The sequence below is a fragment of the Pseudorca crassidens genome, chromosome 19, assembly GCF_039906515.1.
Source record: "Pseudorca crassidens isolate mPseCra1 chromosome 19, mPseCra1.hap1, whole genome shotgun sequence".
Taxonomy (NCBI): Eukaryota; Metazoa; Chordata; class Mammalia; order Artiodactyla; family Delphinidae; genus Pseudorca; species Pseudorca crassidens.
Window position 1 is genome coordinate 24,847,808 of NC_090314.1, and position 23,641 is coordinate 24,871,448.

General features: G+C 66.8%; 9 non-coding genes across 9 annotated transcripts; all 9 read left to right on the forward strand.

The window, feature by feature from the left end:
- Positions 1-2,457: 2,457 nt before the first annotated feature.
- On the forward strand, positions 2,458-2,576 carry LOC137213532 (5S ribosomal RNA). Its single transcript, XR_010938169.1, has one exon. It is a non-coding gene; the product is annotated as a 5S ribosomal RNA (ribosomal RNA).
- A 2,693-nt stretch (positions 2,577-5,269) lies between these two features.
- Positions 5,270-5,388, forward strand: LOC137213533 (5S ribosomal RNA). Its single transcript, XR_010938170.1, has one exon. It is a non-coding gene; the product is annotated as a 5S ribosomal RNA (ribosomal RNA).
- A 2,700-nt stretch (positions 5,389-8,088) lies between these two features.
- LOC137213251 (5S ribosomal RNA) lies at positions 8,089-8,207 on the forward strand. Its single transcript, XR_010937892.1, has one exon. It is a non-coding gene; the product is annotated as a 5S ribosomal RNA (ribosomal RNA).
- Positions 8,208-9,145: 938 nt separating this feature from the next.
- LOC137213253 (5S ribosomal RNA) lies at positions 9,146-9,264 on the forward strand. Its single transcript, XR_010937894.1, has one exon. It is a non-coding gene; the product is annotated as a 5S ribosomal RNA (ribosomal RNA).
- Positions 9,265-11,967: 2,703 nt separating this feature from the next.
- On the forward strand, positions 11,968-12,086 carry LOC137213255 (5S ribosomal RNA). The gene has a single exon (XR_010937895.1). It is a non-coding gene; the product is annotated as a 5S ribosomal RNA (ribosomal RNA).
- Positions 12,087-13,024: 938 nt separating this feature from the next.
- On the forward strand, positions 13,025-13,143 carry LOC137213256 (5S ribosomal RNA). The gene has a single exon (XR_010937896.1). It is a non-coding gene; the product is annotated as a 5S ribosomal RNA (ribosomal RNA).
- Positions 13,144-15,837: 2,694 nt separating this feature from the next.
- Positions 15,838-15,956, forward strand: LOC137213534 (5S ribosomal RNA). The gene has a single exon (XR_010938171.1). It is a non-coding gene; the product is annotated as a 5S ribosomal RNA (ribosomal RNA).
- Positions 15,957-18,638: 2,682 nt separating this feature from the next.
- On the forward strand, positions 18,639-18,757 carry LOC137213537 (5S ribosomal RNA). Its single transcript, XR_010938173.1, has one exon. It is a non-coding gene; the product is annotated as a 5S ribosomal RNA (ribosomal RNA).
- A 2,698-nt stretch (positions 18,758-21,455) lies between these two features.
- LOC137213639 (5S ribosomal RNA) lies at positions 21,456-21,574 on the forward strand. The gene has a single exon (XR_010938273.1). It is a non-coding gene; the product is annotated as a 5S ribosomal RNA (ribosomal RNA).
- The last annotated feature ends 2,067 nt before the right edge of the window (positions 21,575-23,641 follow it).

A 23,641-nucleotide genomic window follows, 5' to 3' on the forward strand; every position in this document is an offset into this window, starting at 1 on the left:
AAAGGCGAGATGGGTCAGGGCCTGGGTTCCTGAGGGGCTGAGAATCAAGGCAGGGATAGAAGAAAGGGGACAGGCCCACATCCCCTGAACCCACGCCGGCGCCCACTCACCTTTGTGGAAAATACGATTGAAAAGTGCCCGCAAGAATCTCTTCAGATGCCTCCAGAGTTGAGGGAAGAAGGGGAGGGGGCAGGCCGGGAGCAGGGTGAGCCCTGAAATCCAACCCTTGTCCGGTCACACCCCAGCAGCCCTCCCACCTCAGCCCCTTCAAGACCCCAGGGCGCCCCCAACCGCGCTGCACAGATCCTGCCCTGACCATAGTCACCATGTTGATCCCCACGTTGAGCAAGATGAAGCTGACCGGGATCAGAAGAATTGAGTATCCTTGCTCCTGGCATTTCCTGGGGATGGGGCCAGTGAACGGCTCGGCTCGGTAGTAGTTTCGCTCACCCATGGCCCGTTGGTCCCAGGACTGCCTGGGCCCTCTGCCCTCCAGTTTTAACTGGGAGCCAGACTGGGTCATAATGGGGCAGGTGGTGAGGTCACAGTGAGGGAGGGGGATGAAAAGGAGGGCCCAGAGTGGCATTCCCTGGTAACCAGGGTCAGGTAAGCTGAGCCTGGACAGTCAAACAGGGCCCGGTGGCCGGCATACATCCCCTCGAGCGGTCATTCATTCGCTCACCGCCCGCTGACTCACTTGTTCAAATGACACATTGCGTCTCTTGGCCCCTCTTGAGACTAGGAAGACCTTGGCCTCAGAGGCCTGCTGAAGGCCTGGCTGGAGTCCAGAGCCTCAGCCTTCTTCATGCCCTTCACTGGGCCTGGAGCTGGACCTGCCCAGATGTGGAACCTCCCAGTTTGGAAGCAACTTCTTGTATGAGGCTCTCTGTGGACAGGGACAGCTGAGACACAGAGGAGGTGCCCAGAGACCAGGGGTTTGGAGTCTGCAGCTGCAGATGTACTTAGTGCATGGTATAGGACCAGGAGGGGCCTGCTGGCAGAACAGTGGCCACTAAACCAAAGGGACCCTCAGGCCAAGAAGGGGACACTGGCTTCTTATTGCAGGAAGCCAAGCGCAGGGACCCAGGCTGGCAGAAGGAGTGGCGCTTCCAAGCCACAGACCACCAATGTTTCCTGGACTCTGGTGCTCTTTATTCCTCTCTCCATGCCCTGCCGCCCCCTGCCCCTGCCCCCATTTGCTGCTGGTAAGTTCATTTTCCCAGTCTGGCTCCCGTGCAGAGAGGGCCTGGAGGCCGAGGTGGAAGGTAGCAGCGAGTTGGCCCGCGCTTGGCCCTCCTGCGGTTGCCGCTTCAGCACCAGACTGTCATACACCTGGTAGTTGGCATTGCCTCCCGGGTTCCGGCTGAGTGGCATGAAGGTGGGCGGGGGTGGAGGGTGCTCGGTAGCCTGGACGTCGGGCAGGAGGTGAGAGGGGCGGAGGAGCAGCGCTGAGCTGGGAGCCGGGGCCCGCTGGTCCGAGGCCTCGGCCAGTACCGTGAGGGAGGCGGAGGTGGCCACAGGGCGCCGCAAGGGCAGGATCTCAGCCCATTCGGCCGCCGGGTGCCGCACCTCGTGGGGATCGCGGGAGTAATCCAAGTGTCCCGCGGAGGGATGCAGGCTGCGGTTGGACTCGCTGTGAGCACAGCTGGGGAGGCTACGTCTGTGGGCCGGTGGGGTGTCGCGCTACCAGGCGTCGGGCCGGTAGACCCGAGGCACCAGAGCGGATGGAGGCTCAGAGCCCTCCAGACCCAGACTCCGCCATGGGCCCAGTTGCCGTCCTTTTGGCCCGCGAGCCCCTCGACCTGCACCTGGCCGCCCCCACCGGCGCCCAGCCCCGGCGCCGCCACCTGTGTGCCGGTGTGTCCCTCCACAGCTCCCTCCGACAAAAGCCGCCCCCCACCCCGCCCCTCTGGCGTGTCACCGCGGCCGGGTGTGGGAGCGGGATCGAGGGCAGGGGCCGCTTCCCCGGGCCTGCCGGCCACCAGGGGCGGGGTCCTGAGCTCGGCGGGGGGTGTGGGGGCAAGGGTGGCCTTGCCGGGGCTGAGGGGCCGTGGAGACTCAATGGAGGCTCCCGGTGGCTTCGGGCCGGCTGCTGTCGGGCAGGAGGGCCGGCCCGGGCTGCGGCCGGGCTGCGCCTAGCGCCGCGTGGGCGGGCAGGGCCGATGCCCAAGGGACCGCGGGCCCCGGGCCCTGAAGCCTCCGGGGCCACGTCCCTGTGAGCGACGTGCGGGATCTTGGGCGGGGCGCCAAGCGCCGAAGGGTTTGCTGGGTCACGGCCGCCCTGGGCTGGGAGGTGGTCGCCAAACCCTCCGCCGCCGCCCGATACCCGAGACCTCCGTTCCCCCTGCCTGGGCGGGCGAGGGGGCCCTGCCGGGGCGGGCCGGCCGCCAGGCTGGCGTTAAGGCGCCAGCGCCAGCGAAACTGGGCCTCAAGAGGCAGCCGTCGGCCCCCACCCCCATCTACGGCCATACCACCCTGAACGCGCCCGATCTCGTCTGATCTCGGAAGCTAAGCAGGGTCGGGCCTGGTTAGTACTTGGATGGGAGACCGCCTGGGAATACCGGGTGCTGTAGGCTTTTTGCCTCCCGCTCCGCCCGCCTTCTCCTTTACTCGCCCGCGGCGGGGGGGCCGCCGGCTCCGCCCCCGCCGAGCCCCGCTGCAGGCAGTAGGCAAGGTGGTTTACCTGCCCGAGCAGGAAGCTTGGGCGATGGCAGAAGTGGGAAGAAACTCTTGAGCACAGGTTCTTGGGATCCACGGAGCAGCGCATGCACATGCGATGGGTGCCTACACAGCTGGCTTGCTTGTCTGTGGGGAAAGGCGAGATGGGTCAGGGCCTGGGTTCCTGAGGGGCTGAGAATCAAGGCAGGGATAGAAGAAAGGGGACAGGCCCACATCCCCTGAACCCACGCCGGCGCCCACTCACCTTTGTGGAAAATACGATTGAAAAGTGCCCTCAAGAATCTCTTCAGATGCCTCCAGAGTTGAGGGAAGAAGGGGAGGGGGGAGGCCGGGAGCAGGGTGAGCCCTGAAATCCAACCCTTGTCCGGTCACACCCCAGCAGCCCTCCCACCTCAGCCCCTTCAAGACCCCAGGGCTCCCCCAACCGCGCTGCACAGATCCTGCCCTGACCATAGTCACCATGTTGATCCCCACGTTGAGCAAGATGAAGCTGACCGGGATCAGAAGAATTGAGTATCCTTGCTCCTGGCATTTCCTGGGGATGGGGCCAGTGAACGGCTCGGCTCGGTAGTAGTTTCGCTCACCCATGGCCGTTGGTCCCAGGACTGCCTGGGCCCTCTGCCCTCCAGTTTTAACTGGGAGCCAGACTGGGTCATAATGGGGCAGGTGGTGAGGTCACAGTGAGGGAGGGGGATGAAAAGGAGGGCCCAGAGTGGCATTCCCTGGTAACCAGGGTCAGGTAAGCTGAGCCTGGACAGTCAAACAGGGCCCGGTGGCCGGCATACATCCCCTCGAGCGGTCATTCATTCGCTCACCGCCCGCTGACTCACTTGTTCAAATGACACATTGCGTCTCTTGGCCCCTCTTGAGACTAGGAAGACCTTGGCCTCAGAGGCCTGCTGAAGGCCTGGCTGGAGTCCAGAGCCTCAGCCTTCTTCATGCCCTTCACTGGGCCTGGAGCTGGACCTGCCCAGATGTGGAACCTCCCAGTTTGGAAGCAACTTCTTGTATGAGGCTCTCTGTGGACAGGGACAGCTGAGACACAGAGGAGGTGCCCAGAGACCAGGGGTTTGGAGTCTGCAGCTGCAGATGTACTTAGTGCATGGTATAGGACCAGGAGGAGCCTGCTGGCACAACTGTGGCCACTAAACCAAAGGGTCCCTCAGGCCAAGAAGGGGACACTGGCTTCTTATTGCAGGAAGCCAAGCGCAGGGACCCAGGCTGGCAGAAGGAGTGGCGCTTCCAAGCCACAGACCACCAATGTTTCCTGGACTCTGGCGCTCTTTATTCCTCTCTCCATGCCCTGCCGCCCCCTGCCCCTGCCCCCATTTGCTGCTGGTAAGTTCATTTTCCCAGTCTGGCTCCCGTGCAGAGAGGGCCTGGAGGCCGAGGTGGAAGGTAGCAGCGAGTTGGCCCACGCTTGGCCCTCCTGCGGTTGCCGCTTCAGCACCAGACTGTCATACACCTGGTAGTTGGCATTGCCTCCCGGGTTCCGGCTGAGTGGCATGAAGGTGGGCGGGGGTGGAGGGTGCTCGGTAGCCTGGACGTCGGGCAGGAGGTCAGAGGGGCGGAGGAGCAGCGCTGAGCTGGGAGCCGGGGCCCGCTGGTCCGAGGCCTCGGCCAGTACCGTGAGGGAGGCGGAGGTGGCCACAGGGCGCCGCAAGGGCAGGATCTCAGCCCATTCGGCCGCCGGGTGCCGCACCTCGTGGGGATCGCGGGAGTAATCCAAGTGTCCCGCGGAGGGATGCAGGCTGCGGTTGGACTCGCTGTGAGCACAGCTGGGGAGGCTACGTCTGTGGGCCGGTGGGGTGTCACGCTACCAGGCGTCGGGCCGGTAGACCCGAGGCAGCAGAGCGGATGGAGGCTCAGAGCCCTCCAGACCCAGACTCCGCCGCGGGCCCAGTTGCCGTCCTTTCGGCCCGCGAGCCCCTCGACCTGCACCTGGCCGCCCCCACCGGCGCCCAGCCCCGGCGCCGCCACCTGTGTGCCGGTGTGTCCCTCCACAGCTCCCTCCGACAAAAGCCGCCCCCCACCCCGCCCCTCTGGCGTGTCACCGCGGCCGGGTGCGGGAGCGGGATCGAGGGCAGGGGCCGCTTCCCCGGGCCTGCCGGCCACCAGGGGCGGGGTCCTGAGCTCGGCGGGGGGTGTGGGGGCAAGGGTGGCCTTGCCGGGGCTGAGGGGCCGTGGAGACTCAATGGAGGCTCCCGGTGGCTTCGGGCCGGCTGCTGTCGGGCAGGAGGGCCGGCCCGGGCTGCGGCCGGGCTGCGCCTAGCGCCGCGTGGGCGGGCAGCGCCGATGCCCAAGGGACCGCGGGCCCCGGGCCCTGAAGCCTCCGGGGCCACGTCCCTGTGAGCGACGTGCGGGATCTTGGGCGGGGCGCCAAGCGCCGAAGGGTTTGCTGGGTCAGGGCCGCCCTGGGCTGGGAGGTGGTCGCCAAACCCTCCGCCGCCGCCCGATACCCGAGACCTCCGTTCCCCCTGCCTGGGCGGGCGAGGGGGCCCTGCCGGGGCGGGCCGGCCGCCAGGCTGGCGTTAAGGCGCCAGCGCCAGCGAAACTGGGCCTCAAGAGGCAGCCGTCGGCCCCCGCCCCCATCTACGGCCATACCACCCTGAACGCGCCCGATCTCGTCTGATCTCGGAAGCTAAGCAGGGTCGGGCCTGGTTAGTACTTGGATGGGAGACCGCCTGGGAATACCGGGTGCTGTAGGCTTTTTGCCTCCCGCTCCGCCCGCCTTCTCCTTTACTCGCCCGCGGCGGGGGGGCCGCCGGCTCCGCCCCCGCCGAGCCCCGCTGCAGGCAGTAGGCAAGGTGGTTTACCTGCCCGAGCAGGAAGCTTGGGCGATGGCAGAAGTGGGAAGAAACTCTTGAGCACAGGTTCTTGGGATCCACGGAGCAGCGCATGCACATGCGATGGGTGCCTACACAGCTGGCTTGCTTGTCTGTGGGGAAAGGCGAGATGGGTCAGGGCCTGGGTTCCTGAGGGGCTGAGAATCAAGGCAGGGATAGAAGAAAGGGGACAGGCCCACATCCCCTGAACCCACGCCGGCGCCCACTCACCTTTGTGGAAAATACGATTGAAAAGTGCCCTCAAGAATCTCTTCAGATGCCTCCAGAGTTGAGGGAAGAAGGGGAGGGGGGAGGCCGGGAGCAGGGTGAGCCCTGAAATCCAACCCTTGTCCGGTCACACCCCAGCAGCCCTCCCACCTCAGCCCCTTCAAGACCCCAGGGCTCCCCCAACCGCGCTGCACAGATCCTGCCCTGACCATAGTCACCATGTTGATCCCCACGTTGAGCAAGATGAAGCTGACCGGGATCAGAAGAATTGAGTATCCTTGCTCCTGGCATTTCCTGGGGATGGGGCCAGTGAACGGCTCGGCTCGGTAGTAGTTTCGCTCACCCATGGCCGTTGGTCCCAGGACTGCCTGGGCCCTCTGCCCTCCAGTTTTAACTGGGAGCCAGACTGGGTCATAATGGGGCAGGTGGTGAGGTCACAGTGAGGGAGGGGGATGAAAAGGAGGGCCCAGAGTGGCATTCCCTGGTAACCAGGGTCAGGTAAGCTGAGCCTGGACAGTCAAACAGGGCCCGGTGGCCGGCATACATCCCCTCGAGCGGTCATTCATTCGCTCACCGCCCGCTGACTCACTTGTTCAAATGACACATTGCGTCTCTTGGCCCCTCTTGAGACTAGGAAGACCTTGGCCTCAGAGGCCTGCTGAAGGCCTGGCTGGAGTCCAGAGCCTCAGCCTTCTTCATGCCCTTCACTGGGCCTGGAGCTGGACCTGCCCAGATGTGGAACCTCCCAGTTTGGAAGCAACTTCTTGTATGAGGCTCTCTGTGGACAGGGACAGCTGAGACACAGAGGAGGTGCCCAGAGACCAGGGGTTTGGAGTCTGCAGCTGCAGATGTACTTAGTGCATGGTATAGGACCAGGAGGAGCCTGCTGGCACAACTGTGGCCACTAAACCAAAGGGTCCCTCAGGCCAAGAAGGGGACACTGGCTTCTTATTGCAGGAAGCCAAGCGCAGGGACCCAGGCTGGCAGAAGGAGTGGCACTTCCAAGCCACAGACCACCAATGTTTCCTGGACTCTGGCGCTCTTTATTCCTCTCTCCATGCCCTGCCGCCCCCTGCCCCTGCCCCCATTTGCTGCTGGTAAGTTCATTTTCCCAGTCTGGCTCCCGTGCAGAGAGGGCCTGGAGGCCGAGGTGGAAGGTAGCAGCGAGTTGGCCCACGCTTGGCCCTCCTGCGGTTGCCGCTTCAGCACCAGACTGTCATACACCTGGTAGTTGGCATTGCCTCCCGGGTTCCGGCTGAGTGGCATGAAGGTGGGCGGGGGTGGAGGGTGCTCGGTAGCCTGGACGTCGGGCAGGAGGTCAGAGGGGCGGAGGAGCAGCGCTGAGCTGGGAGCCGGGGCCCGCTGGTCCGAGGCCTCGGCCAGTACCGTGAGGGAGGCGGAGGTGGCCACAGGGCGCCGCAAGGGCAGGATCTCAGCCCATTCGGCCGCCGGGTGCCGCACCTCGTGGGGATCGCGGGAGTAATCCAAGTGTCCCGCGGAGGGATGCAGGCTGCGGTTGGACTCGCTGTGAGCACAGCTGGGGAGGCTACGTCTGTGGGCCGGTGGGGTGTCACGCTACCAGGCGTCGGGCCGGTAGACCCGAGGCACCAGAGCGGATGGAGGCTCAGAGCCCTCCAGACCCAGACTCCGCCGCGGGCCCAGTTGCCGTCCTTTCGGCCCGCGAGCCCCTCGACCTGCACCTGGCCGCCCCCACCGGCGCCCAGCCCCGGCGCCGCCACCTGTGTGCCGGTGTGTCCCTCCACAGCTCCCTCCGACAAAAGCCCCGCCCCACCACCACCCCGCCCCTCTGGCGTGTCACCGCGGTTGGGTGCGGGAGCGGGATCGAGGGCAGGGGCCTCTTCCCCGGGCCTGCCGGCCACCAGGGGCGGGGTCCTGAGCTCGGTGGGGGGTGTGGGGGCAAGGGTGGCCTTGCCGGGGCTGAGGGGCCGTGGCGACTCAATGGTGGCTCCCGGTGGCTTCGGGCCGGCTGCTGTCGGGCAGGAGGGCCGGCCCGGGCTGCGGCCGGGCTGCGCCTAGCGCCGCGTGGGCGGGCAGGGCCGATGCCCAAGGGACCGCGGGCCCCGGGCCCTGAAGCCTCCGGGGCCACGTCCCTGTGAGCGACGTGCGGGATCTTGGGCGGGGCGCCAAGCGCCGAAGGGTTTGCTGGGTCAGGGCCGCCCTGGGCTGGGAGGTGGTCGCCAAACCCTCCGCCGCCGCCCGATACCCGAGACCTCCGTTCCCCCTGCCTGGGCGGGCGAGGGGGCCCTGCCGGGGCGGGCCGGCCGCAAGGCTGGCGTTAAGGCGCCAGCGCCAGCGAAACTGGGCCTCAAGAGGCCGCCCGCGGCCCCCCGCCCCCGTCTACGGCCATACCACCCTGAACGCGCCCGATCTCGTCTGATCTCGGAAGCTAAGCAGGGTCGGGCCTGGTTAGTACTTGGATGGGAGACCGCCTGGGAATACCGGGTGCTGTAGGCTTTTTGCCTCCCGCTCCGCCCGCCTTCTCCTCTACTCGCCCGCGGCTGGGGCCGCCGGCTCCGCCCCCGCCGGGCCGCGCTGCAGGCCCCACCTCCTCAGGCCCCTCCCACCACGGCGCGCGCCGGCGGGGGCGCTCCCCGCCGGCCCGGCCGGCCAGGCGGCCAGAAGGCGGCCCTGGAAGGCAGCCGCACCCCAGACGCTCCCGGGGTGGCTGGCCCGGACCCAGACTCCGCCGCGGGCCCAGTTGCCGTCCTTTCGGCCCGCGAGCCCCTCGACCTGCACCTGGCCGCCCCCACCGGCGCCCAGCCCCGGCGCCGCCACCTGTGTGCCGGTGTGTCCCTCCACAGCTCCCTCCGACAAAAGCCCCGCCCCACCACCACCCCGCCCCTCTGGCGTGTCACCGCGGCCGGGTGCGGGAGCGGGATCGAGGGCAGGGGCCGCTTCCCCGGGCCTGCCGGCCACCAGGGGCGGGGTCCTGAGCTCGGCGGGGGGTGTGGGGGCAAGGGTGGCCTTGCCGGGGCTGAGGGGCCGTGGCGACTCAATGGTGGCTCCCGGTGGCTTCGGGCCGGCTGCTGTCGGGCAGGAGGGCCGGCCCGGGCTGCGGCCGGGCTGCGCCTAGCGCCGCGTGGGCGGGCAGGGCCGATGCCCAAGGGACCGCGGGCCCCGGGCCCTGAAGCCTCCGGGGCCACGTCCCTGTGAGCGACGTGCAGGATCTTGGGCGGGGCGCCAAGCGCCGAAGGGTTTGCTGGGTCAGGGCCGCCCTGGGCTGGGAGGTGGTCGCCAAACCCTCCGCCGCCGCCCGATACCCGAGACCTCCGTTCCCCCTGCCTGGGCGGGCGAGGGGGCCCTGCCGGGGCGGGCCGGCCGCAAGGCTGGCGTTAAGGCGCCAGCGCCAGCGAAACTGGGCCTCAAGAGGCCGCCCGCGGCCCCCCGCCCCCGTCTACGGCCATACCACCCTGAACGCGCCCGATCTCGTCTGATCTCGGAAGCTAAGCAGGGTCGGGCCTGGTTAGTACTTGGATGGGAGACCGCCTGGGAATACCGGGTGCTGTAGGCTTTTTGCCTCCCGCTCCGCCCGCCTTCTCCTTTACTCGCCCGCGGCGGGGGGGCCGCCGGCTCCGCCCCCGCCGAGCCCCGCTGCAGGCAGTAGGCAAGGTGGTTTACCTGCCCGAGCAGGAAGCTTGGGCGATGGCAGAAGTGGGAAGAAACTCTTGAGCACAGGTTCTTGGGATCCACGGAGCAGCGCATGCACATGCAATGGGTGCCTACACAGCTGGCTTGCTTGTCTGTGGGGAAAGGCGAGATGGGTCAGGGCCTGGGTTCCTGAGGGGCTGAGAATCAAGGCAGGGATAGAAGAAAGGGGACAGGCCCACATCCCCTGAACCCACGCCGGCGCCCACTCACCTTTGTGGAAAATACGATTGAAAAGTGCCCTCAAGAATCTCTTCAGATGCCTCCAGAGTTGAGGGAAGAAGGGGAGGGGGGAGGCCGGGAGCAGGGTGAGCCCTGAAATCCAACCCTTGTCCGGTCACACCCCAGCAGCCCTCCCACCTCAGCCCCTTCAAGACCCCAGGGCTCCCCCAGCCGCGCTGCACAGATCCTGCCCTGACCATAGTCACCATGTTGATCCCCACGTTGAGCAAGATGAAGCTGACCGGGATCAGAAGAATTGAGTATCCTTGCTCCTGGCATTTCCTGGGGATGGGGCCAGTGAACGGCTCGGCTCGGTAGTAGTTTCGCTCACCCATGGCCGTTGGTCCCAGGACTGCCTGGGCCCTCTGCCCTCCAGTTTTAACTGGGAGCCAGACTGGGTCATAATGGGGCAGGTGGTGAGGTCACAGTGAGGGAGGGGGATGAAAAGGAGGGCCCAGAGTGGCATTCCCTGGTAACCAGGGTCAGGTAAGCTGAGCCTGGACAGTCAAACAGGGCCCGGTGGCCGGCATACATCCCCTCGAGCGGTCATTCATTCGCTCACCGCCCGCTGACTCACTTGTTCAAATGACACATTGCGTCTCTTGGCCCCTCTTGAGACTAGGAAGACCTTGGCCTCAGAGGCCTGCTGAAGGCCTGGCTGGAGTCCAGAGCCTCAGCCTTCTTCATGCCCTTCACTGGGCCTGGAGCTGGACCTGCCCAGATGTGGAACCTCCCAGTTTGGAAGCAACTTCTTGTATGAGGCTCTCTGTGGACAGGGACAGCTGAGACACAGAGGAGGTGCCCAGAGACCAGGGGTTTGGAGTCTGCAGCTGCAGATGTACTTAGTGCATGGTATAGGACCAGGAGGGGCCTGCTGGCAGAGCTGTGGCCACTAAACCAAAGGGACCCTCAGGCCAAGAAGGGGACACTGGCTTCTTATTGCAGGAAGCCAAGCGCAGGGACCCAGGCTGGCAGAAGTAGTGGCGCTTCCAAGCCACAGACCACCAATGTTTCCTGGACTCTGGCGCTCTTTATTCCTCTCTCCATGCCCTGCCGCCCCCTGCCCCTGCCCCCATTTGCTGCTGGTAAGTTCATTTTCCCAGTCTGGCTCCCGTGCAGAGAGGGCCTGGAGGCCGAGGTGGAAGGTAGCAGCGAGTTGGCCCGCGCTTGGCCCTCCTGCGGTTGCCGCTTCAGCAGCAGACTGTCATACACCTGGTAGTTGGCATTGCCTCCCGGGTTCCGGCTGAGTGGCATGAAGGTGGGCGGGGGTGGAGGGTGCTCGGTAGCCTGGACGTCGGGCAGGAGGTGAGAGGGGCGGAGGAGCAGCGCTGAGCTGGGAGCCGGGGCCCGCTGGTCCGAGGCCTCGGCCAGTACCGTGAGGGAGGCGGAGGTGGCCACAGGGCGCTGCCGCAAGGGCAGGATCTCAGCCCATTCGGCCGCCGGGTGCCGCACCTCGTGGGGATCGCGGGAGTAATCCAAGTGTCCCGCGGAGGGATGCAGGCTGCGGTTGGACTCGCTGTGAGCACAGCTGGGGAGGCTACGTCTGTGGGCCGGTGGGGTGTCACGCTATCAGGCGTCGGGCCGGTAGACCCGAGGCACCAGAGCGGATGGAGGCTCAGAGCCCTCCAGACCCAGACTCCGCCGCGGGCCCAGTTGCCGTCCTTTCGGCCCGCGAGCCCCTCGACCTGCACCTGGCCTCCCCCACCGGCGCCCAGCCCCGGCGCCGCCACCTGTGTGCCGGTGTGTCCCTCCACAGCTCCCTCCGACAAAAGCCCCGCCCCACCACCACCCCGCCCCTCTGACGTGTCACCGCGGCCGGGTGCGGGTGCGGGATCGAGGGCAGGGGCCACTTCCCCGGGCCTGCCGGCCACCAGGGGCGGGGTCCTGAGCTCGGTGGGGGGTGTGGGGGCAAGGGTGGCCTTGCCGGGGCTGAGGGGCCGTGGCGACTCAATGGTGGCTCCCAGTGGCTTCGGGCCAGCTGCTGTCGGGCAGAAGGGCCGGCCCGGGCTGCGGACGGGCTGCGCCTAGCGCCGCGTGGGCGGGCAGGGCCGATGCCCAAGGGACCGCGGGCCCCGGGCCCTGAAGCCTCCGGGGCCACGTCCCTGTGAGCGACGTGCGGGATCTTGGGCGGGGCGCCAAGCGCCGAAGGGTTTGCTGGGTCAGGGCCGCCCTGGGTTGGGAGGTGGTCGCCAAACCCTCCGCCGCCGCCCGATACCCGAGACCTCCGTTCCCCCTGCCTGGGCGGGCGAGGGGGCCCTGCCGGGGCGGGCTGGCCGCCAGGCTGGCGTTAAGGCGCCAGCGCCAGCGAAACTGGGCCTCAAGAGGCCGCCCGCGGCCCCCCGCCCCCGTCTACGGCCATACCACCCTGAACGCGCCCGATCTCGTCTGATCTCGGAAGCTAAGCAGGGTCGGGCCTGGTTAGTACTTGGATGGGAGACCGCCTGGGAATACCGGGTGCTGTAGGCTTTTTGCCTCCCGCTGCGCCCGCCTTCTCCTCTACTCGCCCGCGGCGGGGGCCGCCGGCTCCGCCCCCGCCGGGCCGCGCTGCAGGCCCCACCTCCTCAGGCCCCTCCCACCACGGCGCGCGCCGGCGGGGGCGCTCCCCGCCGGCCCGGCCGGCTAGGCGGCCAGAAGGCGGCCCTGGAAGGCAGTCGCACCCCAGACGCTCCCGGGGTGGCTGGCCCGGACCCAGACTCCGCCGCGGGCCCAGTTGCCGTCCTTTCGGCCCGCGAGCCCCTCGACCTGCACCTGGCCGCCCCCACCGGCGCCCAGCCCCGGCGCCGCCACCTGTGTGCCGGTGTGTCCCTCCACAGCTCCCTCCGACAAAAGCCCCGCCCCACCACCACCCCGCCCCTGTGGCGTGTCACCGCGGCCGGGTGCGGGAGCGGGATCGAGGGCAGGGGCCGCTTCCCCGGGCCTGCCGGCCACCAGGGGCGGGGTCCTGAGCTCGGCGGGGGGTGTGGGGGCAAGGGTGGCCTTGCCGGGGCTGAGGGGCCGTGGCGACTCAATGGAGGCTCGCGGTGGCTTCGGGCCGGCTGCTGTCGGGCAGGAGGGCCGGCCCGGGCTGCGGCCGGGCTGCGCCTAGCGCCGCGTGGGCGGGCAGGGCCGATGCCCAAGGGACCGCGGGCCCCGGGCCCTGAAGCCTCCGGGGCCACGTCCCTGTGAGCGACGTGCGGGATCTTGGGCGGGGCGCCAAGCGCCGAAGGGTTTGCTGGGTCAGGGCCGCCCTGGGCTGGGAGGTGGTCGCCAAACCCTCCGCCGCCGCCCGATACCCGAGACCTCCGTTCCCCCTGCCTGGGCGGGCGAGGGGGCCCTGCCGGGGCGGGCTGGCCGCCAGGCTGGCGTTAAGGCGCCAGCGCCAGCGAAACTGGGCCTCAAGAGGCCGCCCGCGGCCCCCCGCCCCCGTCTACGGCCATACCACCCTGAACGCGCCCGATCTCGTCTGATCTCGGAAGCTAAGCAGGGTCGGGCCTGGTTAGTACTTGGATGGGAGACCGCCTGGGAATACCGGGTGCTGTAGGCTTTTTGCCTCCCGCTGCGCCCGCCTTCTCCTTTACTCGCCCGCGGCGGGGGGGCCGCCGGCTCCGCCCCCGCCGAGCCCCGCTGCAGGCAGTAGGCAAGGTGGTTTACCTGCCCGAGCAGGAAGCTTGGGCGATGGCAGAAGTGGGAAGAAACTCTTGAGCACAGGTTCTTGGGATCCACGGAGCAGCGCATGCACATGCGATGGGTGCCTACACAGCTGGCTTGCTTGTCTGTGGGGAAAGGCGAGATGGGTCAGGGCCTGGGTTCCTGAGGGGCTGAGAATCAAGGCAGGGATAGAAGAAAGGGGACAGGCCCACATCCCCTGAACCCACGCCGGCGCCCACTCACCTTTGTGGAAAATACGATTGAAAAGTGCCCTCAAGAATCTCTTCAGATGCCTCCAGAGTTGAGGGAAGAAGGGGAGGGGGGAGGCCGGGAGCAGGGTGAGCCCTGAAATCCAACCCTTGTCCGGTCACACCCCAGCAGCCCTCCCACCTCAGCCCCTTCAAGACCCCAGGGCGCCCCCAACCGCGCTGCACAGATCCTGCCCTGACCATAGTCACCATGTTGATCCCCACGTTGAGCAAGATGAAGCTGACCGGGATCAGAAGAATTGAGTATCCTTGCTCCTGGCATTTCCTGGGGATGGGGCCAGTGAACGGCTCGGCTCGGTAGTAGTTTCGCTCACCCATGGCCCGTTGGTCCCAGGACTGCCTGGGCCCTCTGCCCTCCAGTTTTAACTGGGAGCCAGACTGGGTCATAATGGGGCAGGTGGTGAGGTCACAGTGAGGGAGGGGGATGAAAAGGAGGGCCCAGAGTGGCATTCCCTGGTAACCAGGGTCAGGTAAGCTGAGCCTGGACAGTCAAACAGGGCCCGGTGGCCGGCATACATCCCCTCGAGCGGTCATTCATTCGCTCACCGCCCGCTGACTCACTTGTTCAAATGACACATTGCGTCTCTTGGCCCCTCTTGAGACTAGGAAGACCTTGGCCTCAGAGGCCTGCTGAAGGCCTGGCTGGAGTCCAGAGCCTCAGCCTTCTTCATGCCCTTCACTGGGCCTGGAGCTGGACCTGCCCAGATGTGGAACCTCCCAGTTTGGAAGCAACTTCTTGTATGAGGCTCTCTGTGGACAGGGACAGCTGAGACACAGAGGAGGTGCCCAGAGACCAGGGGTTTGGAGTCTGCAGCTGCAGATGTACTTAGTGCATGGTATAGGACCAGGAGGGGCCTGCTGGCAGAACAGTGGCCACTAAACCAAAGGGACCCTCAGGCCAAGAAGGGGACACTGGCTTCTTATTGCAGGAAGCCAAGCGCAGGGACCCAGGCTGGCAGAAGGAGTGGCGCTTCCAAGCCACAGACCACCAATGTTTCCTGGACTCTGGTGCTCTTTATTCCTCTCTCCATGCCCTGCCGCCCCCTGCCCCTGCCCCCATTTGCTGCTGGTAAGTTCATTTTCCCAGTCTGGCTCCCGTGCAGAGAGGGCCTGGAGGCCGAGGTGGAAGGTAGCAGCGAGTTGGCCCACGCTTGGCCCTCCTGCGGTTGCCGCTTCAGCACCAGACTGTCATACACCTGGTAGTTGGCATTGCCTCCCGGGTTCCGGCTGAGTGGCATGAAGGTGGGCGGGGGTGGAGGGTGCTCGGTAGCCTGGACGTCGGGCAGGAGGTGAGAGGGGCGGAGGAGCAGCGCTGAGCTGGGAGCCGGGGCCCGCTGGTCCGAGGCCTCGGCCAGTACCGTGAGGGAGGCGGAGGTGGCCACAGGGCGCCGCAAGGGCAGGATCTCAGCCCATTCGGCCGCCGGGTGCCGCACCTCGTGGGGATCGCGGGAGTAATCCAAGTGTCCCGCGGAGGGATGCAGGCTGCGGTTGGACTCGCTGTGAGCACAGCTGGGGAGGCTACGTCTGTGGGCCGGTGGGGTGTCGCGCTACCAGGCGTCGGGCCGGTAGACCCGAGGCACCAGAGCGGATGGAGGCTCAGAGCCCTCCAGACCCAGACTCCGCCATGGGCCCAGTTGCCGTCCTTTTGGCCCGCGAGCCCCTCGACCTGCACCTGGCCGCCCCCACCGGCGCCCAGCCCCGGCGCCGCCACCTGTGTGCCGGTGTGTCCCTCCACAGCTCCCTCCGACAAAAGCCGCCCCCCACCCCGCCCCTCTGGCGTGTCACCGCGGCCGGGTGCGGGAGCGGGATCGAGGGCAGGGGCCGCTTCCCCGGGCCTGCCGGCCACCAGGGGCGGGGTCCTGAGCTCGGCGGGGGGTGTGGGGGCAAGGGTGGCCTTGCCGGGGCTGAGGCGCCGTGGAGACTCAATGGAGGCTCCCGGTGGCTTCGGGCCGGCTGCTGTCGGGCAGGAGGGCCGGCCCGGGCTGCGGCCGGGCTGCGCCTAGCGCCGCGTGGGCGGGCAGGGCCGATGCCCAAGGGACCGCGGGCCCCGGGCCCTGAAGCCTCCGGGGCCACGTCCCTGTGAGCGACGTGCGGGATCTTGGGCGGGGCGCCAAGCGCCGAAGGGTTTGCTGGGTCACGGCCGCCCTGGGCTGGGAGGTGGTCGCCAAACCCTCCGCCGCCGCCCGATACCCGAGACCTCCGTTCCCCCTGCCTGGGCGGGCGAGGGGGCCCTGCCGGGGCGGGCCGGCCGCCAGGCTGGCGTTAAGGCGCCAGCGCCAGCGAAACTGGGCCTCAAGAGGCAGCCGTCGGCCCCCGCCCCCATCTACGGCCATACCACCCTGAACGCGCCCGATCTCGTCTGATCTCGGAAGCTAAGCAGGGTCGGGCCTGGTTAGTACTTGGATGGGAGACCGCCTGGGAATACCGGGTGCTGTAGGCTTTTTGCCTCCCGCTCCGCCCGCCTTCTCCTTTACTCGCCCGCGGCGGGGGGGCCGCCGGCTCCGCCCCCGCCGAGCCCCGCTGCAGGCAGTAGGCAAGGTGGTTTACCTGCCCGAGCAGGAAGCTTGGGCGATGGCAGAAGTGGGAAGAAACTCTTGAGCACAGGTTCTTGGGATCCACGGAGCAGCGCATGCACATGCGATGGGTGCCTACACAGCTGGCTTGCTTGTCTGTGGGGAAAGGCGAGATGGGTCAGGGCCTGGGTTCCTGAGGGGCTGAGAATCAAGGCAGGGATAGAAGAAAGGGGACAGGCCCACATCCCCTGAACCCACGCCGGCGCCCACTCACCTTTGTGGAAAATACGATTGAAAAGTGCCCTCAAGAATCTCTTCAGATGCCTCCAGAGTTGAGGGAAGAAGGGGAGGGGGGAGGCCGGGAGCAGGGTGAGCCCTGAAATCCAACCCTTGTCCGGTCACACCCCAGCAGCCCTCCCACCTCAGCCCCTTCAAGACCCCAGGGCTCCCCCAACCGCGCTGCACAGATCCTGCCCTGACCATAGTCACCATGTTGATCCCCACGTTGAGCAAGATGAAGCTGACCGGGATCAGAAGAATTGAGTATCCTTGCTCCTGGCATTTCCTGGGGATGGGGCCAGTGAACGGCTCGGCTCGGTAGTAGTTTCGCTCACCCATGGCCGTTGGTCCCAGGACTGCCTGGGCCCTCTGCCCTCCAGTTTTAACTGGGAGCCAGACTGGGTCATAATGGGGCAGGTGGTGAGGTCACAGTGAGGGAGGGGGATGAAAAGGAGGGCCCAGAGTGGCATTCCCTGGTAACCAGGGTCAGGTAAGCTGAGCCTGGACAGTCAAACAGGGCCCGGTGGCCGGCATACATCCCCTCGAGCGGTCATTCATTCGCTCACCGCCCGCTGACTCACTTGTTCAAATGACACATTGCGTCTCTTGGCCCCTCTTGAGACTAGGAAGACCTTGGCCTCAGAGGCCTGCTGAAGGCCTGGCTGGAGTCCAGAGCCTCAGCCTTCTTCATGCCCTTCACTGGGCCTGGAGCTGGACCTGCCCAGATGTGGAACCTCCCAGTTTGGAAGCAACTTCTTGTATGAGGCTCTCTGTGGACAGGGACAGCTGAGACACAGAGGAGGTGCCCAGAGACCAGGGGTTTGGAGTCTGCAGCTGCAGATGTACTTAGTGCATGGTATAGGACCAGGAGGAGCCTGCTGGCACAACTGTGGCCACTAAACCAAAGGGACCCTCAGGCCAAGAAGGGGACACTGGCTTCTTATTGCAGGAAGCCAAGCGCAGGGACCCAGGCTGGCAGAAGGAGTGGCGCTTCCAAGCCACAGACCACCAATGTTTCCTGGACTCTGGCGCTCTTTATTCCTCTCTCCATGCCCTGCCGCCCCCTGCCCCTGCCCCCATTTGCTGCTGGTAAGTTCATTTTCCCAGTCTGGCTCCCGTGCAGAGAGGGCCTGGAGGCCGAGGTGGAAGGTAGCAGCGAGTTGGCCCACGCTTGGCCCTCCTGCGGTTGCCGCTTCAGCACCAGACTGTCATACACCTGGTAGTTGGCATTGCCTCCCGGGTTCCGGCTGAGTGGCATGAAGGTGGGCGGGGGTGGAGGGTGCTCGGTAGCCTGGACGTCGGGCAGGAGGTCAGAGGGGCGGAGGAGCAGCGCTGAGCTGGGAGCCGGGGCCCGCTGGTCCGAGGCCTCGGCCAGTACCGTGAGGGAGGCGGAGGTGGCCACAGGGCGCCGCAAGGGCAGGATCTCAGCCCATTCGGCCGCCGGGTGCCGCACCTCGTGGGGATCGCGGGAGTAATCCAAGTGTCCCGCGGAGGGATGCAGGCTGCGGTTGGACTCGCTGTGAGCACAGCTGGGGAGGCTACGTCTGTGGGCCGGTGGGGTGTCACGCTACCAGGCGTCGGGCCGGTAGACCCGAGGCACCAGAGCGGATGGAGGCTCAGAGCACTCCAGACCCAGACTCCGCCGCGGGCCCAGTTGCCGTCCTTTCGGCCCGCGAGCCCCTCGACCTGCACCTGGCCGCCCCCACCGGCGCCCAGCCCCGGCGCCGCCACCTGTGTGCCGGTGTGTCCCTCCACAGCTCCCTCCGACAAAAGCCGCCCCCCACCCCGCCCCTCTGGCGTGTCACCGCGGCCGGGTGCGGGAGCGGGATCGAGGGCAGGGGCCGCTTCCCCGGGCCTGCCGGCCACCAGGGGCGGGGTCCTGAGCTCGGCGGGGGGTGTGGGGGCAAGGGTGGCCTTGCCGGGGCTGAGGGGCCGTGGCGACTCAATGGAGGCTCGCGGTGGCTTCGGGCCGGCTGCTGTCGGGCAGGAGGGCCGGCCCGGGCTGCGCCTAGCGCCGCGTGGGCGGGCAGGGCCGATGCCCAAGGGACCGCGGGCCCCGGGCCCTGAAGCCTCCGGGGCCACGTCCCTGTGAGCGACGTGCGGGATCTTGGGCGGGGCGCCAAGCGCCGAAGGGTTTGCTGGGTCACGGCCGCCCTGGGCTGGGAGGTGGTCGCCAAACCCTCCGCCGCCGCCCGATACCCGAGACCTCCGTTCCCCCTGCCTGGGCGGGCGAGGGGGCCCTGCCGGGGCGGGCCGGCCGCCAGGCTGGCGTTAAGGCGCCAGCGCCAGCGAAACTGGGCCTCAAGAGGCAGCCGTCAGCCCCCGCCCCCATCTACGGCCATACCACCCTGAACGCGCCCGATCTCGTCTGATCTCGGAAGCTAAGCAGGGTCGGGCCTGGTTAGTACTTGGATGGGAGACCGCCTGGGAATACCGGGTGCTGTAGGCTTTTTGCCTCCCGCTGCGCCCGCCTTCTCCTTTACTCGCCCGCGGCGGGGGGGCCGCCGGCTCCGCCCCCGCCGAGCCCCGCTGCAGGCAGTAGGCAAGGTGGTTTACCTGCCCGAGCAGGAAGCTTGGGCGATGGCAGAAGTGGGAAGAAACTCTTGAGCACAGGTTCTTGGGATCCACGGAGCAGCGCATGCACATGCGATGGGTGCCTACACAGCTGGCTTGCTTGTCTGTGGGGAAAGGCGAGATGGGTCAGGGCCTGGGTTCCTGAGGGGCTGAGAATCAAGGCAGGGATAGAAGAAAGGGGACAGGCCCACATCCCCTGAACCCACGCCGGCGCCCACTCACCTTTGTGGAAAATACGATTGAAAAGTGCCCGCAAGAATCTCTTCAGATGCCTCCAGAGTTGAGGGAAGAAGGGGAGGGGGGAGGCCGGGAGCAGGGTGAGCCCTGAAATCCAACCCTTGTCCGGTCACACCCCAGCAGCCCTCCCACCTCAGCCCCTTCAAGACCCCAGGGCGCCCCCAACCGCGCTGCACAGATCCTGCCCTGACCATAGTCACCATGTTGATCCCCACGTTGAGCAAGATGAAGCTGACCGGGATCAGAAGAATTGAGTATCCTTGCTCCTGGCATTTCCTGGGGATGGGGCCAGTGAACGGCTCGGCTCGGTAGTAGTTTCGCTCACCCATGGCCGTTGGTCCCAGGACTGCCTGGGCCCTCTGCCCTCCAGTTTTAACTGGGAGCCAGACTGGGTCATAATGGGGCAGGTGGTGAGGTCACAGTGAGGGAGGGGGATGAAAAGGAGGGCCCAGAGTGGCATTCCCTGGTAACCAGGGTCAGGTAAGCTGAGCCTGGACAGTCAAACAGGGCCCGGTGGCCGGCATACATCCCCTCGAGCGGTCATTCATTCGCTCACCGCCCGCTGACTCACTTGTTCAAATGACACATTGCGTCTCTTGGCCCCTCTTGAGACTAGGAAGACCTTGGCCTCAGAGGCCTGCTGAAGGCCTGGCTGGAGTCCAGAGCCTCAGCCTTCTTCATGCCCTTCACTGGGCCTGGAGCTGGACCTGCCCAGATGTGGAACCTCCCAGTTTGGAAGCAACTTCTTGTATGAGGCTCTCTGTGGACAGGGACAGCTGAGACACAGAGGAGGTGCCCAGAGACCAGGGGTTTGGAGTCTGCAGCTGCAGATGTACTTAGTGCATGGTATAGGACCAGGAGGAGCCTGCTGGCACAACTGTGGCCACTAAACCAAAGGGTCCCTCAGGCCAAGAAGGGGACACTGGCTTCTTATTGCAGGAAGCCAAGCGCAGGGACCCAGGCTGGCAGAAGGAGTGGCGCTTCCAAGCCACAGACCACCAATGTTTCCTGGACTCTGGCGCTCTTTATTCCTCTCTCCATGCCCTGCCGCCCCCTGCCCCTGCCCCCATTTGCTGCTGGTAAGTTCATTTTCCCAGTCTGGCTCCCGTGCAGAGAGGGCCTGGAGGCCGAGGTGGAAGGTAGCAGCGAGTTGGCCCACGCTTGGCCCTCCTGCGGTTGCCGCTTCAGCACCAGACTGTCATACACCTGGTAGTTGGCATTGCCTCCCGGGTTCCGGCTGAGTGGCATGAAGGTGGGCGGGGGTGGAGGGTGCTCGGTAGCCTGGACGTCGGGCAGGAGGTGAGAGGGGCGGAGGAGCAGCGCTGAGCTGGGAGCCGGGGCCCGCTGGTCCGAGGCCTCGGCCAGTACCGTGAGGGAGGCGGAGGTGGCCACAGGGCGCCGCAAGGGCAGGATCTCAGCCCATTCGGCCGCCGGGTGCCGCACCTCGTGGGGATCGCGGGAGTAATCCAAGTGTCCCGCGGAGGGATGCAGGCTGCGGTTGGACTCGCTGTGAGCACAGCTGGGGAGGCTACGTCTGTGGGCCGGTGGGGTGTCACGCTACCAGGCGTCGGGCCGGTAGACCCGAGGCACCAGAGCGGATGGAGGCTCAGAGCCCTCCAGACCCAGACTCCGCCGCGGGCCCAGTTGCCGTCCTTTCGGCCCGCGAGCCCCTCGACCTGCACCTGGCCGCCCCCACCGGCGCCCAGCCCCGGCGCCGCCACCTGTGTGCCGGTGTGTCCCTCCACAGCTCCCTCCGACAAAAGCCCCGCCCCACCACCACCCCGCCCCTCTGGCGTGTCACCGCGGCCGGGTGCGGGAGCGAGATCGAGGGCAGGGGCCGCTTCCCCGGGCCTGCCGGCCACCAGGGGCGGGGTCCTGAGCTCGGCGGGGGGTGTGGGGGCAAGGGTGGCCTTGCCGGGGCTGAGGGGCCGTGGCGACTCAATGGAGGCTCCCGGTGGCTTCGGGCCGGCTGCTGTCGGGCAGGAGGGCCGGCCGGGCTGCGGCCGGGCTGCGCCTAGCGCCGCGTGGGCGGGCAGGGCCGATGCCCAAGGGACCGCGGGCCCCGGGCCCTGAAGCCTCTGGGGCCACGTCCCTGTGAGCGACGTGCGGGATCTTGGGCGGGGCGCCAAGCGCCGAAGGGTTTGCTGGGTCAGGGCCGCCCTGGGCTGGGAGGTGGTCGCCAAACCCTCCGCCGCCGCCCGATACCCGAGACCTCCGTTCCCCCTGCCTGGGCGGGCGAGGGGGCCCTGCCGGGGCGGGCCGGCCGCCAGGCTGGCGTTAAGGCGCCAGCGCCAGCGAAACTGGGCCTCAAGAGGCAGCCGTCGGCCCCCGCCCCCGTCTACGGCCATACCACCCTGAACGCGCCCGATCTCGTCTGATCTCGGAAGCTAAGCAGGGTCGGGCCTGGTTAGTACTTGGATGGGAATCCGCCTGGGAATACCGGGTGCTGTAGGCTTTTTGCCTCCCGCTCCGCCCGCCTTCTCCTTTACTCGCCCGCGGCGGGGGGGCCGCCGGCTCCGCCCCCGCCGAGCCCCGCTGCAGGCAGTAGGCAAGGTGGTTTACCTGCCCGAGCAGGAAGCTTGGGCGATGGCAGAAGTGGGAAGAAACTCTTGAGCACAGGTTCTTGGGATCCACGGAGCAGCGCATGCACATGCGATGGGTGCCTACACAGCTGGCTTGCTTGTCTGTGGGGAAAGGCGAGATGGGTCAGGGCCTGGGTTCCTGAGGGGCTGAGAATCAAGGCAGGGATAGAAGAAAGGGGACAGGCCCACATCCCCTGAACCCACGCCGGCGCCCACTCACCTTTGTGGAAAATACGATTGAAAAGTGCCCTCAAGAATCTCTTCAGATGCCTCCAGAGTTGAGGGAAGAAGGGGAGGGGGGAGGCCGGGAGCAGGGTGAGCCCTGAAATCCAACCCTTGTCCGGTCACACCCCAGCAGCCCTCCCACCTCAGCCCCTTCAAGACCCCAGGGCTCCCCCAACCGCACTGCACAGATCCTGCCCTGACCATAGTCACCATGTTGATCCCCACGTTGAGCAAGATGAAGCTGACCGGGATCAGAAGAATTGAGTATCCTTGCTCCTGGCATTTCCTGGGGATGGGGCCAGTGAACGGCTCGGCTCGGTAGTAGTTTCGCTCACCCATGGCCGTTGGTCCCAGGACTGCCTGGGCCCTCTGCCCTCCAGTTTTAACTGGGAGCCAGACTGGGTCATAATGGGGCAGGTGGTGAGGTCACAGTGAGGGAGGGGGATGAAAAGGAGGGCCCAGAGTGGCATTCCCTGGTAACCAGGGTCAGGTAAGCTGAGCCTGGACAGTCAAACAGGGCCCGGTGGCCGGCATACATCCCCTCGAGCGGTCATTCATTCGCTCACCGCCCGCTGACTCACTTGTTCAAATGACACATTGCGTCTCTTGGCCCCTCTTGAGACTAGGAAGACCTTGGCCTCAGAGGCCTGCTGAAGGCCTGGCTGGAGTCCAGAGCCTCAGCCTTCTTCATGCCCTTCACTGGGCCTGGAGCTGGACCTGCCCAGATGTGGAACCTCCCAGTTTGGAAGCAACTTCTTGTATGAGGCTCTCTGTGGACAGGGACAGCTGAGACACAGAGGAGGTGCCCAGAGACCAGGGGTTTGGAGTCTGCAGCTGCAGATGTACTTAGTGCATGGTATAGGACCAGGAGGAGCCTGCTGGCACAACTGTGGCCACTAAACCAAAGGGTCCCTCAGGCCAAGAAGGGGACACTGGCTTCTTATTGCAGGAAGCCAAGCGCAGGGACCCAGGCTGGCAGAAGGAGTGGCGCTTCCAAGCCACAGACCACCAATGTTTCCTGGACTCTGGCGCTCTTTATTCCTCTCTCCATGCCCTGCCGCCCCCTGCCCCTGCCCCCATTTGCTGCTGGTAAGTTCATTTTCCCAGTCTGGCTCCCGTGCAGAGAGGGCCTGGAGGCCGAGGTGGAAGGTAGCAGCGAGTTGGCCCACGCTTGGCCCTCCTGCGGTTGCCGCTTCAGCACCAGACTGTCATACACCTGGTAGTTGGCATTGCCTCCCGGGTTCCGGCTGAGTGGCATGAAGGTGGGCGGGGGTGGAGGGTGCTCGGTAGCCTGGACGTCGGGCAGGAGGTGAGAGGGGCGGAGGAGCAGCGCTGAGCTGGGAGCCGGGGCCCGCTGGTCCGAGGCCTCGGCCAGTACCGTGAGGGAGGCGGAGGTGGCCACAGGGCGCCGCAAGGGCAGGATCTCAGCCCATTCGGCCGCCGGGTGCCGCACCTCGTGGGGATCGCGGGAGTAATCCAAGTGTCCCGCGGAGGGATGCAGGCTGCGGTTGGACTCGCTGTGAGCACAGCTGGGGAGGCTACGTCTGTGGGCCGGTGGGGTGTCACGCTACCAGGCGTCGGGCCGGTAGACCCGAGGCACCAGAGCGGATGGAGGCTCAGAGCCCTCCAGACCCAGACTCCGCCGCGGGCCCAGTTGCCGTCCTTTCGGCCCGCGAGCCCCTCGACCTGCACCTGGCCGCCCCCACCGGCGCCCA